This window comes from Bombus fervidus, chromosome 4, assembly GCF_041682495.2.
Source record: "Bombus fervidus isolate BK054 chromosome 4, iyBomFerv1, whole genome shotgun sequence".
NCBI classification, from domain to species: Eukaryota; Metazoa; Arthropoda; class Insecta; order Hymenoptera; family Apidae; genus Bombus; species Bombus fervidus.
The window spans coordinates 16,031,133-16,050,224 of NC_091520.1; the positions used below are offsets into that span (position 1 = coordinate 16,031,133).

The 19,092-nt window shown below is 38.3% G+C and overlaps 1 protein-coding gene and 1 long non-coding RNA gene across 4 annotated transcripts in view; one reads left to right on the top strand and one right to left on the bottom strand.

Annotated features, from left to right (window-relative positions):
- Positions 1 to 15,779, bottom strand: part of LOC139986523 (uncharacterized) — a 107,532-nt gene extending 91,753 nt beyond the window's left edge. For both annotated transcript variants that reach the window (XR_011799663.1, XR_011799662.1), the window contains exon 1: positions 15,441 to 15,779. This is a non-coding gene — a long non-coding RNA (uncharacterized lncRNA). The remainder of the gene's footprint in view (positions 1 to 15,440) is intronic.
- Positions 1 to 19,092, top strand: part of LOC139986507 (uncharacterized) — a 131,566-nt gene that overhangs the window by 53,940 nt on the left and 58,534 nt on the right. The window lies entirely within an intron of this gene.

A 19,092-nucleotide genomic window follows, 5' to 3' on the forward strand; every position in this document is an offset into this window, starting at 1 on the left:
ATGGTGGAAGGAAATCCACGAATTTTGCAAGCAGCAGCCACTGCTTCGGACATTACCGACCGATGTTTTCTCTCTTTGCGGCATTGTGCGATAAACATAGGATTAAAAGCGTTATAGAAACTTTGTGGTAATAAAAAATTGTAAAACGCCGCATATTTTACGTATTCTCGCGTACGCGTCCTTGTGCATTCTCGTATCCTCGGATTTCTCGCATCGACGCATAAAAATTCGCCGACTGTGTGGTATAACAAGCTTTATGAGTAACGTTTGTTAAACTCGGAGATAAAAATATGGAAATATTTGGCGATAAATTGGATCGTCGTTCGAGTTCCATTGTGGCTGGGAGACGTAGCTTGTGAGACGGTCTTCTACCTGGAGGAACAAAATTGATGTATATCTTGGAGGTGACATCGTGCGTAAAAAAGGGCACTGGAAGGCTTCTTTTTCTCACGATTTCTCGCCACGGTTGGAAACAAAGCTTGCAGAATAATCGGAAGTTCCGGCGGCTAGGACCACACAGACCCGACTGACGATCCACGTGGATTTCACCGTTACGCGACCCAGTTTCCGGCGTATAGACACGGCCTGCCGAAAATTAATTTCCGGCCCGACGTTCACCTTCGCCTCTACCACCACGATATACGGAAGCACGAAATTCCAGGTTTCTTGGAAAAACGAAAGATCTTAATAAATAAACGAGATTTCTTCGACCATGTGCAACCTTTAATTTCCTTTAACGCATCCTTTTTGCGACGACGAGCGAGCTACATTCTTAAATTCTTCCCGAGACTTTTTGCTAATTTGTCTTATCCGTTTTTACGAAGAGGATCTTTTTTGCAATTCCTTAAAGAGACTTTTAAAGTCTCGTAAACATTTGCGTTTTTAGGTAGCGATCGTGTCGTTTAATTGAAATGTACTGTTAACGCGGAAACCGCGTGGTAAAGAACGCGATACGACCTGTACGATGAAATATCGTAATACGAAACGAGGGAAAAAACAATCGAAAATCACCGCGACGAGTTTCGTGCGTTCGTATGAGACATAATTATGCAAAAATACGCAAAATGCAAATAACATGCAAAAGTGGACAAAATGCACAAAAAACGCGTAACATGCAAAAATTCAGAAATGCACATGACGCGCAAAAATACATAAATTATCATCTAAAACAGGATAGATGTTACGACATACGTATACTCGTGGAATCTTTGTTCGTGAATTTACATGGAACCGCTCGCAACCCGATACAAATGACAAACCATCTGCGCGAAAAGCGATGATAATAGAGATTCGATCGTGATAGCGCCGTATCGTGGCATTCAGTTACGTTCCTACGTTTTGAATAGCCATCGAGTGGCACAGTTGAGATTCTTGGATTTGCACGGTTTCATTCGCAATAGATAGGCGTCGATGGATAGCCACGATTTGAAGCTTCACGGTAAATCGAACGATTTATACAGACGATCAGGTTTTTCGAAGCAACCTGTTCGTTGTTAGAGAGAGAATTGAGAGGTATCGTAAGGTGCAAGGTTTATTTGATTCCCGTGAGAAGTAAGAAAACCGTTCATTGGTATTCAACGCGTTGTTCGTATGTTTATTTCTGTCAACTAGTCACATCACGTCTCGTATGAACGAATTTATGTACCGCGATAAATGCACAACATGACAGCCGTTTACGTGTAAACATGCATCAATTAATTCACGAAGAATATGAACGTTGCGCTATGATCGTAGATTCGATTAACTGTTTTCTTATTATCTGCGAGAGATGGACCCCATTATAATATTTTGTACATTATGACAGGTAAATAAAGTTCGTCGGAGACGATGGTGGAACATGGTTCGGGAATAAATTATTCCGTTCAACGTAAAGCTCTAAATTATTGAGTTGAAACGTGAATTTTGTATATTATTCTCATCCTATATTATGTACATTTATCGATTTATTATTGATTTCTACCAAAAGTTTGTAATTCCAACCAACCATACGTGTATACGTATACGCGTAAGTATAGTCCAAGTTAAACGTATAAAAATTCCGAAGAAAATGTATACAAGAATTTATAGGGAACTATAAAAAGCAAAAGTTATTTCGAAATATCTTGCAACCTAAACCTGCACAAAGTAGCTGAGGATATCTAATAATCATCAATCTCAGGGTAAAAGAAGGATACTTTGGATTATGCAGATTTCCACAAAATTGGACCCTGTCGCTCCGCCTCATAAAGTTCGTCGTAAAATACACTTTAACCAGAAAAATATAGGATATTATTTCTGTCACGAAATACCCGCCTCATACTCTTTTGTAAGCTTCTATATCAACAATTTACAACGAACCACGTCTTTAATTTTCTGTTCAAACTATCCAAAAGTTGCTACGTATCAGCACCATCCTCTTTACGAATCGAAGCTGTCGTTTCGACGCCTTTGTAACGAAAAACTGAAACCTAGATCAATAGGAAATCTAGGACAATCGTCCATCTGCTAAATATTGCAACGAGTAAGGTTTCTTTTTTTTTTTTTTTTTAAATAATTTGTATATTTTCGCTCATTTTTTTGGATACCGTGTATTTTTGTGATTCCGAGTCTCCAAGTAGCGCGATAACGTAATAATTCGAAATATGTTTCTGTCCAGCTCTCGACACTACTGAACGTCTGTAAAAAAAGATTAAGAAAAAACCAGCTTCCTTATCCTCCCGTAAAAATAAGAGCCGAGCTCACGAAACAGCCTTCTTAGCAAAATATCGTGTTGCCAGAGGTACGTAAAACTCGGGATAGAGAAAGAGGGAAGGAAATGCGTTGGAAAGTATTTCGTTCGAGGAAAGGATCGGATCACGTTGGTCCAGCGGTGATCTCATTCAATTAACGCGTTCAGATCAGGTTGCTGGCCTCTTGCGAATTTTAAAATCGCGTCAAACGCGCACGCACCTGAATCCTGTTACGGTGCCGCACCACTGAACAAACTGGAAATTTCCACGGATTCGGACCAATCCGATTCTGCCTCGGTACCACGATCTTTTCTTTCCGTGCCAATCCGCTTTGGCGGTTTCTTCATTCTTCCTCATTTTTTCGCTTCTTTCAATTTATTTCGCCGCGGTAATTAGGCCGCGAATTTTTACCAAGTTCTGGGAAATTCTTACTTTTGGGAGGGGGGTCGAGTGTTCTAGTTAAAACGCGTTATCGGTTTTACGGTTGAGAAAGAAAGCAGCAAAATTTTCGATAGAGCGGCTCTGTCATCGGAATGAATAATTGTTGGAAAATTGTGTGTAAAACTTCTTAAAGCGTGGAGCAATCGAGAACGCTTCGTTTACTTAAACGGTAGTTTAAATGGCAGAAAAATGGTAGTAGAACTAAAATGACGTCGCGTCGTTAAGAACTTGTTTCTCTATACTGACTCTGCAAGAAAGTATGCGAATGTAAAGAAAAAGATATTTTTTTCTCCTTGTGTATGACTATCGCTAATCATCTACTTACAACCATCAATCATTCCGACAGCAATGACAGTCTTACGCTTATTACGCGTGATTAAATATCTAATTTCAAGGTTACAATTCGTTCTTCGCATATCTACCTGTTTCTCAGTTTTTTCCTCTTTTATACGTATCCGTTTGGTTCTTATTACAATTATTATTGTTGTCTTTAAAGATTTCATAAAATTTCATTGTTCGATATGTACGAAATTTTCATCCAAAAGTTGTATCAAAAGTTCATCCAAAATAACGTGACAATTTTGATGATGAAATATTCGATAATTACGTTAGTATGAAAAGAAATGATTTAAACGCTGTTTTAATAAGTAATTTAAGTGATTAAGAAATTATTTGGTGTCCACGATATTCGATGTATAATTATTTCTTATCCGTAGTAAGCGTGATTAATAATAAATCAAATTTGACAAATATATTTGACGAAATATATTTGATTGAAATATATATACGCGTAACACATTACAAATAGAAGCAATAAATATCGATTTCCCTATAGCCAAGAGAGACATTCAATTCGTACAATAATTTATTAGATCAGGTAGTCGATCAGATAATAGCGCACCTCTACGATCATTCAAATAATGTCCCAAGCGCAATAATATGCAGGTGTAAAGTGTATATCTTTTATCCATCGAACAGGTTGTTTTATCTTTGATTCCGAGCCATTAGGACTCAAATCAAACAACGTTTTATCGATATCTAGTTTACAAACCACTTTATAATTTTTATCACAGTAACCAGTGCCGGCTCTTATATGGGCACTGCGACACCGCCAAACCCCCTATGAAAAGAAGGAAAAATCTGAAATATTCTGATTCCATCTATCGCGTTTACAACGATACGTGCAATAATTAACGGAGCAAGCGTTCGGCACGTGCGCGTTTAGGGTAGTTACTTTTGTGAAATAATTATTTCGGTCTAAGTGATGGTCAGAGTAACTATCTGACGAGAACTATTTTATTTTTAACCCTTTCGGTTTCACGAACGAAACTATCTCGTCCGCAGCCCATTGCACGCATCGTCCTATTTTTTTCACATCGACGAGACTATTGAGAAATTTTGTCAGCGCAAGCAAAGACGGGTGGATTTTATTTTTAAATAAAAATTTATTTATCAGTAAACTGCTTCCGCGTTGAAAGACGCCGAGCTTTTATTCGTGACTTTGATCTATGCAATAACTCTACGTAAGATTCTCAGCGGCCGCCACCGATAGTAACCATAAGAGAAAAGTACAAATGAAGCTTCAAAATTTAACGCTTAGCAAGCGTTTGTTTCTCCATTTTCATGGAGAGATACGCGTTTGTATAAACGTTTACGGTCGAGCAAACTGAAGCAACAATCAGTAAACTGCGAATTCTTATGCACGTGTAAGAAACGTCAGGATGTAAAAATACACAAAATGCGTGTGATATTGAAAGATATACAAATTACCGCCATTAAGTTGAGCTGCCGTAATAACTGTAAAATATGAATCTGCATAAACATCCCGGAGTCAAATAATCGGTATAAGACAAGATAAGAGAAGACCCTCTAGTCAAAAATTCTCTTATCTGATCCAATATTAACGATCGTGTCCGCGTATTAACTGCGAGCCTCGAACTTCTCCACTGGATCTCTGTAAGATTCGAGTAAGATTCAGTTCCCACAACGAGAAAAAAAAAAAAAAAAAAAAAAAGAAAAAAGGAGAAGAAAATAAAGAAGCGAAGCGATGTCGGGGACACGCCCGAAATCCATGGCCGTAGTCGGTCTACCGGCGATTTACGATATCGTCTTCGTCTCCACTCCGCGTATATTACCCTAAATGCCAATCAAGGAGATACTTCGTTACGAGAACAGAAAGCTGAACAGCCTTTAGCGGCGTTAATGCAACGTTGATTCGAGAGGAACGACGTTGATGGACACGCGGTCTCCTCTTCGTTCTTTGCTCTTCTTACGGTTCCTCCGGGCTTTTTGCAATGTTGCTGCTGCTGCTGCTCGGCCCTCTATATACACACGGCCGAGCGTTTGCACGTGGAGAGCGGCGAGCCGAGTTACAGTTACCAGGCTATATCGAATTTTAATCGAAAAACGAGATCGCGCCTCACGGCGTAGGCCGGTCTCGTTGGCCTAGAAACGACGGCCACTCGATTCCCCAACGAGAACTCTCACCGATCCAGCCACCTTGTGCAAGGGTGCGAATGATCTATTATAGCGGAACCGTGTGATTCCGATAAGAAATTTCTGACTTTCAACAGGTTCTTATCTGCGGTTACCGGCAGACTGCGGATTTTTGTGCGTTTGCGGCAGATTCGAAAGCGCGAAATTGCACAGGATGATGCACGTAACAGCCCCTAATTTCCCCATATTTTCTAATATCTTAAGCTTAACATTTTAATATTCCAATAATATTACGCGTGCGTATCTATCTTGATAAGATAGAATGGAATTTAAACGGAGATTCACATTTTATCCGCTGAGAGCAAAACTAGCGACGACTAAAGTGCAGGATTTGAATATGGAAGAGCGTCGGAGAAAAAAAGGGTTAGCCAAGTGTATTTCTACGTAAATAAGCGAAACAGAAGGTAGTTTTTCCGAGATTGACGAGAAATCGAAGAAAATCGAACGTCAAGATAAAAACGACACGCCAGATGCGAGGAAACGTTCTGTTTCGGCGCTGATATCTTCGTCGTCGATATTTGTATTTTTCGTGAATCTTTATAGGGAATGTACTTCGTACGTTTAGAAAATATCGTAGATCGTTTAAAAAGTCCGATCTCTCGTTCTCGAGTAATTTGACGTTTTGTTTGCCGGCCTATTGTGAGTTTATTTCGAAACGAACACAGGTTGGAAGATTCATATAATTCTGGGAATGTAGTTGGTGCCATAAAATACGTGTTAGTACCTTTGTGACTTATTATGCTAGCGATCGAGGAAGTGGAGGATGTAATCAAGGCCAAGTATCATTTCAAAGTCTCGCGAAGTAAGAAGAGTTCACAGAATAATGGAAACGACGAGAGAATCAGCAGAGTTGCGATGTTTGCTCGTGTTTGAATATCTCCAAAGATGCACATGACAGTGACTATCAATTACGCGCGATAGTTTGTGAGAAATTTATATCGAATCTAAAATGACTAGAAAGTTCGATAGACTAAAAATCTATTAATCATATAATAAGAGAAATTGTAGATTTTTTAAATTGGCGATTAAAATCGAATTTAGCTATTATCCTTTAATTTGTTTTTTTTTTTTTCATTTATTATTGACTAATCTAATATCACAGTTGGAGATAATTATTGTGATTTCTAACATGCGAGAGATGTAATTGTTCGATTAAAGGAAAAAAGATCTAGATATGATATAGTCAAAAATTAAAAAGCCAGAAAATGAAAATAATTTGGTCATTTATACGAACAATGTGTCAAAAGAGTTGATATAAAATAAGAAACAAAATCTGTTGATTTACGTCAGAGAACTAACGTGAATGGATAACGTTACATCTACTAAGCAATGTTCATGGGAACAAAACGCTAATTTGTTAACACAGATATGAAAAAGTATATTGCATAAGCATCGTTAAACGGATTAAAAGAATTTTAATTTCATTCGATTAAAGCAGTACGAACGTTACAAAAGTAACACATTAAATCCCGTGAGTTGCAACTACTCTCACGCAATGTACTATGTTCGCTAATGTGGCTTAAAGCATGTTGTACATGTGATTGAAAGCCTCGAGGTCGTAACGTGACAAGTTATATTTTCACGACGCGATCGCGTAAGTGTGTTAGATTAACAGAAATTAATAGAACAGAAATTATGAAATTTCCATAGAACTGCTTGAAATAGGCATTAGTCAATTTCATTTACACTTTCCTTAATCTGATAATAGGAACGTGTCTTACGAAATTGCAAATTAAGTCTGCAAAATAACGTATTCACCAACTATGAATCATATTATTTTCTAAGAAAGATCATCCGCTGAAATTAAATCGCATTTTAACCTGCAGAAAAATCCTCAATTTCTATTTCGAGGTCTCAGCAGTCAGCGATTCTCAACGTCGGTGGCATAAGAGATTAAATTTGACTATGAGCGCACACGAGAGAGAGAGAGAGAGAGAGAGAGCGTCGTTCTTCGTGACAGAGAATAAAAATCACGGGTATTCGGCCGAACCTCGACTCAAGAATCAGGTCCATTGAGGTTAAAGACGTAATTTAACCGCGATTTCCCAGAACACGCCGCGAGGAAATTGCCAGTTAACGCATTCATCCCATCGAATACTGATGTCCATGAGATGTTTAATATGTAGAAACAATATTCAACGGTGGAAGACTGATGCGGTAGGAGAACTAGAGTAGAAAGACAACTATAAAATCTTGAAACGTTAACCTCCAAAGGAGTCTAGCCATTAGAATGATCTCCTTCGCTCCGATGTTCGTATAATAAATTATATTGAATAAGCGCACTGTGCGATTCCTGCGATATTAAGATGACGAATTGCTACGTTAGCTGATACTTCTTGCATAGTGTATTCTCTAGAAACCTTACGATCGAATAAGTTGAATAATAAATTTATACAGAATCCTACGATCAATATAATTCTGAAATACTAGGAAAACTAAGCATGGATTTGCGATAGAATAATAAGAAAGGAGGGCAATCCTTTCATCATTTTTTTTTTTTTTTTTTTTTTTTTTTGGCGAGAAAATAATTTCCAATGATAACTTTCTCCCTGAAAAGTTACGGTGGAAGAGATATAGCGAGGGCCGATAAACCTTTAATGGTTAAAATCATTTTCTCCTGCCACGTGTTCCATTCTTAAACCGCTTTACTTTCTGCCGCGTCAGGATATTTAAAGGATCACCGTCTGCCAACATTCGTAATGAATATGGAACAGAAATCAATATATATAAAAGTTTCAACATCGAAGTTACGGCTACCATTGAACAGATAATCATTGTCAGAAACAATAGCTCTCCCATCTCCGATAAAATTCTTTGCCCGTTGCTCAGACCTCTATGTTCCAACAGACACACGGTCTGCTAAGTATATAGCGACATAAGTTTCGATTCTATCTCGTTGCTACCTAACAACCTCGTTGGACGCCGTAACTTCCATATTAACAGCGTTACAGCGTTACGCTGGTTCGCGTTGCGTCTACCAACGAAGGCGCCACGACTGTAAATCTCGCGAACGAATTACAGAATTACGACTACGGCTCTGCCTACGATAATAAACGCGAATGAAACGTTTGACACTACTCAGTTTGATCGATAATGAAAGCAATAGAATATGAAAAAGCTGCTATCGGTATGCGCGATTTTTTTATCCCAATTTTACGTTAAATGTTGTAACTAAATTAAAGATCCTTTTTACTTTACTGAGAAGAATAAAACTGAAATTACGAAGAATCGTTACGAGTTTCTCACGACGAGAAAATCGCTCTGATTAATCGATGTTTCGCGATATCAAAACTGACTTGTGCTATATCTAAGTGCCTTTTTTCCTCTCCCTTCTTTTTTTTTTTTTTTAATGAACGCAAACTTTGCACGAAATTTGCTATACGCTCGTGATCAAACGTTGACCACGCACGTCGCAAGGAATTGATTTGTCCCTTATCGATATTCAGCGATTCGAACGGAACGATATGTTCCTATTAACTTGATTAGAATCGAGAATTCCAAGGGTTTCTTAATACACGCGTAAAAAGTTAGCACCGAAGAGGAGAACATTTTAGACACGCGCTAGCGTAAGATTTATTGCCTCGTCACGTGGATCGACGCGGACGCGCGTTAAACGATAGTGGAATTATTGCGTGTAATGGCAATAAAACTCGTACTATGGCGCGCTCTTATTGCCAGCTAGAAAGTAACGCTGCTTTAAATGCGGGATTTATACTTCCTTCGACTTCGCTCAGACCATTTCTGTCCAAGCAGAGAGCTTCGGAGCTTAAAGGGTTACCAATCATTCTATCCCGACATGATTGATATCGTATCATACGAGATAAATACGTATCAGTCAACTCGGTTGGTCTTCTTTATTTAAGGCAATTTTATCGTTTTAAGGCAATTTATAATCTTACATTACATTCGCAGATTCCCAGTGTTACACTCAGCGTTTTGATACGCATTTGACGCTGCTTCGTCTAACGCTGTTTGCGGTTTCCGGGAAAGAGACGTGTCCAGAAGGAAAAGAATTCCGACGTCTCGCCAACATCGCAGATTTCAGATCGCGGTTGGCTTTTCCTTCTGGACACGTCTCTTTCCCGGAAGCGGCAAACAGCGTTAGATGTGTATCGGTGCTAAGTGTAACAGCGTGGACAGCGACAATCCAGGCTGTGAAAGTCTCGAGACTCTACATTCGCAGATTTAACAATAGAATTAAATGTAAGGTTGAAGCTAAATTTCAGAAACTATAAAATCCTAAAGTATTCCGAATTCCCAATGACTTTCGTTCAACTTTACGAAAGTGTGGCACGAAAGACGCTATAGTACAGTACTATAAATTTTACATGCATACTAAGTGTAAAAGATGCTTGCAAAGATTAGAAAGAATTGCAAGAAGCTACAACGTTAAAATTATTCGGGTGTTTCAAGAGCTAGAAAAATGTTAACTGAATCGTAAAGCTACCTATGTATATCCCGTTGCATAGTAACGATAATAAATCAGCGACAAAGGAATGACAGTATCCAGATATACAGTGTACGTATCGTAAGAAAAAGTTCGGAAATTTGGACGAGTACTGTCATCGACATTTTAGTTCCTGATGTTCGAAGAGAGAAGATTACGGTGAAAGCGACGATGAAAAGCCTTGTTATTTTGAAATGTTTATGGCACTGGAAAGAGGACTTACGTTGAGATACTTTGAGGCACAAGCAGAACATAATTCGACATAGTATTAACAAAATTTGCCATCGTTCTCGTATCATATTATTTCTATTATTCGAAAGACCGCGAATGATTATCTTCTTCCATTAATTCGGATCCTAAAAATTCCACTGTAATAGCTGTAACTGTAGTGTGTTAAAAACTAGCTGTCGTTTCTTAAGAGATACTGGACAGAATGAACAGGACGTGAAGGGTACTACAAACAAAAATCGCGAAACAAAATTACTTAGCCCTGTGGAAGGGCGATAAGCGCGTTCGAGCGAAGCGAGTGGAAGCGCAGAAACGTCGTACCCAAAGAAATACAGTTTCGTACGGACCGCAAACGTGGAAGATTGACACACGGCAACGACACCGTGGCTAATGAGTTACGGCCCGTCAGAACGAGCGGAAAAGAAAGCCTTAATAAATCTGCGCCGAGATTCGATCGCACCGAATATATTTCGCGTGCTTTGATGCTCACCCGGTATACCAAGCGGAGGAGCAGCCGTGCCCCTCGAAGGATTTATGCCCGCGACGAGATACGCGGCCATGGACACGGTATTTTATCCGGCTCGAAGAACCGCCGCGCCGCTTCGACGTCCGAATAAATTTTTATTCGTTAACGTCGCCGCGGACCGGCTCGATAAGTGCGCGCGAAAATATGGCGCATCTTGGGTCCTCTTGGCCGGTGGCTTCTTCTCCGCGTTTCTTTCGTCCTTTTGTATTGTATAAAATGTGACTTTTAGGTAGGGAGAAACGAACCTTCAGGAAGATATACAGGAGAAAGTTATAATTAAGATGTAGAGGACGAGAAAAAGTCATACCGACGTTTTTATCTATATATTTTATTTACACACCATTTTCAAAGAGAAAATTGAAGTTCTATTTCCCTTGTGCCAGTTTGCGCGCCTTTGTTTCTCTCGGCTCGGTTAGAAATATTTGATCGTTATTTCAGTATGGTTCACGTGCAGCAATAGTTATTACGCGTCGGCGTACTTCGGCGAATGTATTATGTGTGTTATACGAAACGTTTAGAAATATCATTGGTGTTTGTAACGAGGCTTGTAAAGATCGAAGAAACAAATCTGAAAATGTACATGGAAACTACGATCGAGTTATACGTTTCGTGGAAATCGTTCGAGTATTTCAACACAGAATTGTTCGGTATAGTATGATAGGATTATTGAATCGATATCTTACAATTCGATTCTAAACTTTGCACGGGATAATCAAATTTGTTGCAGACCTACATAGTCTTCGCTACAATAACGAAAGAATGAGAAAATATATTCAATAAAAGAATAATACGAGATAAAACGAGTAATGGCCTTAAATATAATGTTAATAATGTTAAAGATAGTTCTACTAAATAATGAAACGTATATTTGCAATAAGTATCTCGTCATCCTTATATCTATATTTTCAAACTCGTTTTTAATTTGACCACCATAGCCATGATAACAGTGTCTCGTTACGGTGCTCATCCGGTTTCAAAATGTTCTGTATAATATATTTAGAAATAGTTTCTACGAATACGAGCTACTGTATACGGCGCAAGTGTACGTGTGTATAATACTGTACACGGCATCTCTGCCTTACAACAATAAATCTTCTTTCCACCAACATATACGTGTTTAAGCCACTCAAACAGATTCTCTGCCTTCTTCCCGCTTCATTTCTCATCCTCGTCCAAATCATTCATTCAACACCGCGCATCTTAAACACCACCTACCGTTCCACCAAAACTCACATAATATCAATCATCCTTTCCAAACGAACCAGTGCCTCGCGCGTTTAACATCACGTTACTTTTACCTTCGTGTTTTAGAAAAATATCGATAAAATCTCGCAAAACATCGACGCTCGTTTCTTTCGCCAGTGAAAGGTCATCCGTTCCAGTACGGATTATTCATCCGCCGCGCGTTTATGCGCTTCCTCTCGAGTTTTATTCGTGAGAAACGATCGAACGTGCCGCCGTTCGATCCTTAAATCTCATTTTCGGTCGCGCAGCCAACCGTGACTCGTTAAACACAGCCCTTTCATCCCCATTAAACTCGTACAAAAGCGAAACAAAGGGGAAAAATCCGCCTCTTATCAAACGAGAACCAGTTCTCGATTGATTTACGTCGTTACATCGATCCATCCCGACTGCAATTACACGCAACCTAATAGCCTGTATTATAAACAATTCGAGGATTCTTGGTCTTCGTGTGATTTATCGGCAACCCGGAGGCCGGGTATCTACGAAGATTTACAAATCGCGGATAGCCCGCGAGGTTGCGCGATACCGCTTCTAAATACGATCGTTCGATCGCTAATAAATCAATCGTTCGTCGAAGATAAATCGATTCCGGTATTCTCGCATGACGTGTTCATTCTGCGGATCGCATGCAGGGTGAAATATTCGAGGGCCTGCCTTCTGGGTAATCGCCGTGATCTCGCTGGGCACCGTGCTGATTCTAAGCTCCTTGCATCTTTTTTCTTTTTTTTTCTTTTTTTTTTCTTTTTGCTTTTTAAGCATTCTCGCGATTTTTATTTGGCCATTAACGGCTGCTCGAGGATAGCCGTTTCTTACGTGTTGCTTCGCTTCGCGTTCGTGGTGGACTTGTATCGTATCATTGGCTCGCTAATGATATAACCGAGGAAGGTAAATTTTTCAGGAAACTGGTTTCAGATAGACGATTATTCGTTACTCAATCATTTAGCAATGAAAATATATGAGAATAACGATAAGCAGACTGCGAACGTTTTGCGAAAATTTATAGTTTGGTGAATACAAATTAAAAAATGAAACGTAACCAGATGTTTGTTCGATCCATAATATTGGGTTGATAACTAAGTGATTGCGGATTTTTTCATTAGATGGTATTGACAAAATCCGCATTCGCTTAGTTGCCAACCCAATATTAAGCGTTCGAAAACTTCCAAATGATTTTACATTCGTTCGTAATACAATGAGATAAGAAGAATAGAATCCCCTTGACTTGGCGATACCGTAACGTCCAATAATTCATTAATACGCATCATCGAGTGCTTTCACCGTAAATTAATAAAGGTTATATTTTCGTTCGAGCAAAATCGTACCCGCTTAAATGTTATTCACGCTTAACAGCCAGCAATTATTATCTCATCGTGTTGTCCAATAACAAACCGTAGCCTGTGGCCATGGCCAGCGATTATGCGCTTAATGATCCTTCACGATTCTTCCGTAATTGTCGTTAATTCAGTTCCCTTTGAGCTACCTCGTTATTGCTCGCGTTATAGTGAGAAATTCGAGTAATTAAACGCGCCGACGCGACGTAAAGATCGGACAAGAGCCCGTGAAATTACGCAATCGTCATCAAGCATCTTGAAGAATGATCGTGTAACCAGCGGCTTGAGTATCGATAAATGCCGGATGCGCATTTCCTAACCTACGTGTCGAATTGCCATTTCGCAATTATTCTTGCCGATACAGAAGATCCTCGTTTTAATAAACGAGCCTTAATTAACTGTTGAACTATTCGGCTGACGGGCATTCGAAATTTATGCAAGATAAAACTATTACAATGTCCATGTTGCTCCAAGAGAGCAATAAAATACTCTAACATTTTTCAATTTTAATTTTTATACAGAGAACATTCGTTACACATTACGTAATTTCCATGAATTCGTGATCTTATCAGGGAAAAGTTGTATCTAATTAAATTATAAAGTTGTGCACCTTACGATGCGCAGATTTTACAGAAGAAATTAATTCTCATTAATTTTCTTTGCGAGTCTTTCTCTAGCACTTTTCGTTAAAATGCTTTTCACCCGTATATGGCGTAGCGACAGTGTTTATAAATGTTTCAAAGCGAGATCATGTTCAAGCTTAACTAAGTACGTCGTAAACGCAGTTGTGCCTTTACCACGCTTAACGTTTGTTACTTACTTTATTATTCGTAATATTTGCCACAGAAGCGCTGCCCGATAGCGAGTAGTAAAACAAAGGTGGTTTAAGGCTCTAAGCAGCGAATTCTAAATTGAATTAGGTAATATATCTGCCAGTTTGCTTTCCTTATATTTCGCGGCCAAGTAAACGTAAGTTTATTACAGGTGGTTGAATTTTTACGTTCAATAAATTAACGATAGACAACATTTATGTAGCAAACTATGTAGCATTTATATCTTTCGTATAAACTATTATATGTATCGCTCTTAAAATTTGCAGAGTTAAAAGTGGGTAACATTTTCTCGAAGCTTTAGCCGTTGCAGTAAAAATACTAACGATAATAAAAGTAGACTTTGCATATTCGTGTACAATATTAAAAATATTAACATATATATTATATTATATTGGAATTAATATAGAATATGGTTCAAATACAAAAGATCTTAACGTGAGACGTGTTCTCTAAAGTTTCGTTACTTAATTTTAATACTTTTTTAATCAACGTTACGATATTTAATATCTGCGATATACAAAGTGTGTATGTTCGCGCGAAATCAAATTTTTATTGACGCTATTAAAGGAATAACACCAAAGTAAAGATCTGTCTCGTCCATTACGTACATTACAATGGTTGCTGTACGTTGAATATTTCATATTATTTGCATATCATATAGATTCTATGTGTTTTTGTTTCTTTCAATCTTCCATAAATGCGTAAACGTCCACGGTCTAATAATAATGTCTTTCAGCATTTGACATTTAATTTACCTTCAACATATGATGTTTCTTAATATTTTTCCCATGATTCATAGAGTAACAATACTTTAACCCTTTATGTCTTTATCGCGCTTTAGGCAATTTGCGATATTTATCGCGTCGATACTATATTAATTTAAGGAATAATATGCAATATAGTTTCAGAACTGTTGCTATCGCAATTGATTCCATGCCAACTTTCACCCCGTAGTATTATATACGACATGTACCGACACGATGTGGAAATAAATCAGAGTCGCCGCCCGATCGTAGTCTAGAAAATTCCAAGTACAAATGGTCAACGTGCCGCAGCTTCCTTTTTTCCTAACCTCGCGCCCCTACCATCTAGATATTCCAACTAATAAAACATAACCTATAGATACTTGGTAACGGATCTACAGCGGATACCGCAAAATTTTACGAAAGTTTCTCCATACTGTACCTCGATCGATGTTCACTTTCTCACGCAGTGAACTGCATCAATACCCCACTCTCCTTATTCGAGCAAACTTTCCAGCATGCAGTACGCCACTTGTTAGACTTCGACTGCATATCGTGCTTCGTGTTTCACGGCGAATGAACTCCGACGTTAAGGAGTTTATTCACGCTAATGTTCCGCGTTTCCTTGCCAATACGCCCGCACGACGAGACAAACGCGACACAAAGTTAATGGGCAAATTACTCTTCGACGGGATAAACTATCCGTACTGCTGAAATTTATATTGTAACGTGGATGCGCGAACCGCGTGAAAAAGAGCGCGCATCTGTACTCTCGTTAGGTGCGCGCGCACTAATACTCACGCGCATGCGCGGCGCGGAACTCGATAGCGCGGCGCGGCATAAAGACGAACATTCGAATCTTACAATTAGTTTCGAAACGATTCGATGTGTTTCAAGGCTTGAAATTCGGATCGCTTCGAATAGTTCTCGATACCCTAGAACTTCTGGAATGTTTTCGAAGGTTAGGAAATCTTTAAAATCTACGAAGTCTTGTAAGTCTTGGATGTTACTTTAATACTTCGTGTCGATGATACTATACTTGGATTAAATTTCAGAATTCCACGATATTTGCTTGATAATCCATCACGGGGACGACGATTCGAGAGCGCGGGAGAAAAAGATTTAGGAAATTGTTTCACAGCGGCGCAATAAATATTCATGGCCGAAGGTAAAACGACGAATATCCCGAACACCACGATAAATCGAGTTTACGGGATGAGTCAACGAGTCATCGGCCACTTCCTTTTTCGATACAAGCGGAACACATTGGCCTGTTCTTGAACGTCGTCGCCGTATCGCCCGACAATAAATAATATGTACCGTTCACGACGGCCGAAAGCGATATTACTCTCCTCTTCGTTTTTTCTTTTTGCTCTCTCTCTCTGCTCTTCCTTTCCTTTCAACAGGACTAACCACTCCACCCGCTTAATTAAATACCGTGTTAAGCGGCCCACAAATTCGCTGCGCCTCGCGAGACAACGAATACCACGTGACATTCGCGTTAATGGCCAATTTAACGTCCGCCTTTTCAGGCGGTCCCGCACTAGAAGAATATTACCTCCTTCCCCGGAAGTGATTGTTTAAATTGAGAAACCGGCGTGAGAAAAGGGATTCAATTAAACGAATTTCACGATAATAACGCACGCCGCGATGTAACCGGCGTTGTCTTTGCAATATCGGAAAGATGAATTAAAAACGAGTACAATTTTTTCAATGTACCAGCTACGATTTTGTTTGTTTGTTTCGTTTGTCACATTTTTGTTTCAAGCGGATTAAAAGATTATTCGCTAATCGCACGAGTTATAAAATACACATAAGACTAATAATTGAGCTCATCGGAATTGTTTGAAAACTTGTATTTAAATTAGTCGTTATAATAATCATAGAGAAATTTACTGTAAAATTTGTCGTCTGCGCGTATTTTTGAGTTTATTTAATAAGATATTTTGTACAAATTGCATCATTTGATAATGTGTATCATAATGTAAAAGGACGTATATATTTTTAGAACAAGTTAATCGTTATTTAATTTTTGCTATCCCTATGCAATAATTCTTTTACTTTGCGTGCTTTATTTATTACACGTGAATCTATCTAAAGTAATAATTCGAAGTATGAAGTATCCGGCTATTAGCGGCGCTCGTTACGCTTTCTTACTTATTGTTAAACAGTTTTTGTACCTTTATTTGTGGAAGCTTGGTTAGAGATAATTACTAGTATATTTCAAATCGTTAGTAGTGATTTGCACGTTCAAAGATCTTAATAGCATGTTCATTCAATGAATACGAAATTTCTTAACATTTCACTAGAAACCAGAATATTTCACATTATTATAATTTATCTTCCCATTTCTTTCATAGCAAAAAATAACGATACCACACAGGTAAATGAACGATAATGTTGGTAGGTAAATTTTGTACAGAATTAGAATATAATTTCGAAGAATGTAAAACTAAGCTACACAGACTACAATTTAAAATATCGTTAAACTGTTAAGTTATCGCATAATAAATATCGGATTTGAATTGAAGCATTTCAACGAGCATTAACTTTTTCCAAGATGGAAACTTTTAATTAATCTAAGAATCACTTTAATCGATATTTTTTTACTAATTATAATATAAAGTTTTGGTCGTCTGATTCCTATTTGGATAAGTTAGTTTAGAAAAATTATGCAAAAATGACATTTTCCTACATTGCAGTAGGAGGAGTATTTCTTTAAGACTTCTTAAGACTAAACGCTTCTTTATAACATTGTTGCTATAAGAAAATGGTCGAACTGAGGGATTTTAAGAAGGACAATAAACTCTTTTAAGTCAAACTTTTTTAAACAAAAGCTGAGTAGAAACAAATATTGAATATTCTGTAATCTTTTGATAATCGAAACGAGACCTCGTGGAAGAGTAACCATTGTTAATCGATAATCTAATACGATACTTTAAAGTCTCTGACTCAGCAAACTTTTCAAAGATTTTTCCAAGTCCTTCGAGAATACTTTCAATTCACGTAATATCCCATCAAACATTAGTATGGCTGCGTTGATTGAAACCTTGCGAAGCGGAAACTAACTTTACGACTTACTCATGTGAGCAGCGTATATTTTCCATTCCCAGTTAGTTTTCATATCGCGAGACACCGCTCAGATCCCGATCCCACAACATGTCCATCTGATTCATCGTCGAACAACGCGAATAATCATCGTTAGATACTCACGTATACTTTTATAACGAAAGATTAAGTATAATTTCGAATGTCCGCAATCATCCGAGACGCGGATGCTCGTCGAGGAAACGAATCCGCGTGCGACTCAAGAACGTAACTGTAAATTATCTTCCTTTTTCCCTCCCCTTTTTTCTCCCCTATCGATTCACACCATTTTTCATGATTATACATTGTTCGACTGAAAGGTCAATGAATATTCGCAGAATTATATACGCCTTCTGATTGGACCGTGTGGCACGTACGAAACTTTCACGTCGTTAGTCCATACCTTTATTTTCGTGAGCGAAACGCGTATCGTTGCACGGTTTTAGTTCACAAATGGCGTTTTAATGTACCATGTGCGGTGGATCTTTAAAATCGGCCCACTTACGAACTTTAATTAATTCTTGATGGAGATGTCGCATGTTCGTGCGAAGCTTTCGACGCGATAGCCAAGTTACTCTATCGAATTTCAGCATGAAAAATTGCACGTTTCATTGGAAAAAGAACGACATTGACTAGAACTTTGTACTTGTGTAAAATAGCGCAAAATAGCTTGAAATATGTTACGGTTGATTTATATACAAATTATTTGTGGGAGTTGGAATTACAAAGTGGGCAAGTATGTTCCAATGTTGCTTGGATCTGTGTTTCTATATTGAGATATAAAATGTATAGTTTGTAAATTTGGATTCTTGTAAAGACGAATGGAAGCAAACGTGAAAAGAAGCTGAAATGTATGTTGAAATTAGTAAACTCTTGTATTAAGATATTAGCCGCGGGTTTAATTAAACGTTGTTTAACGAACTAAATGTAACATTTTTATACGTTTTTTTCGCAACTTCGTAATAATTTTTCAAGTTCACAATACGTATTTTAATATCTATGGTATT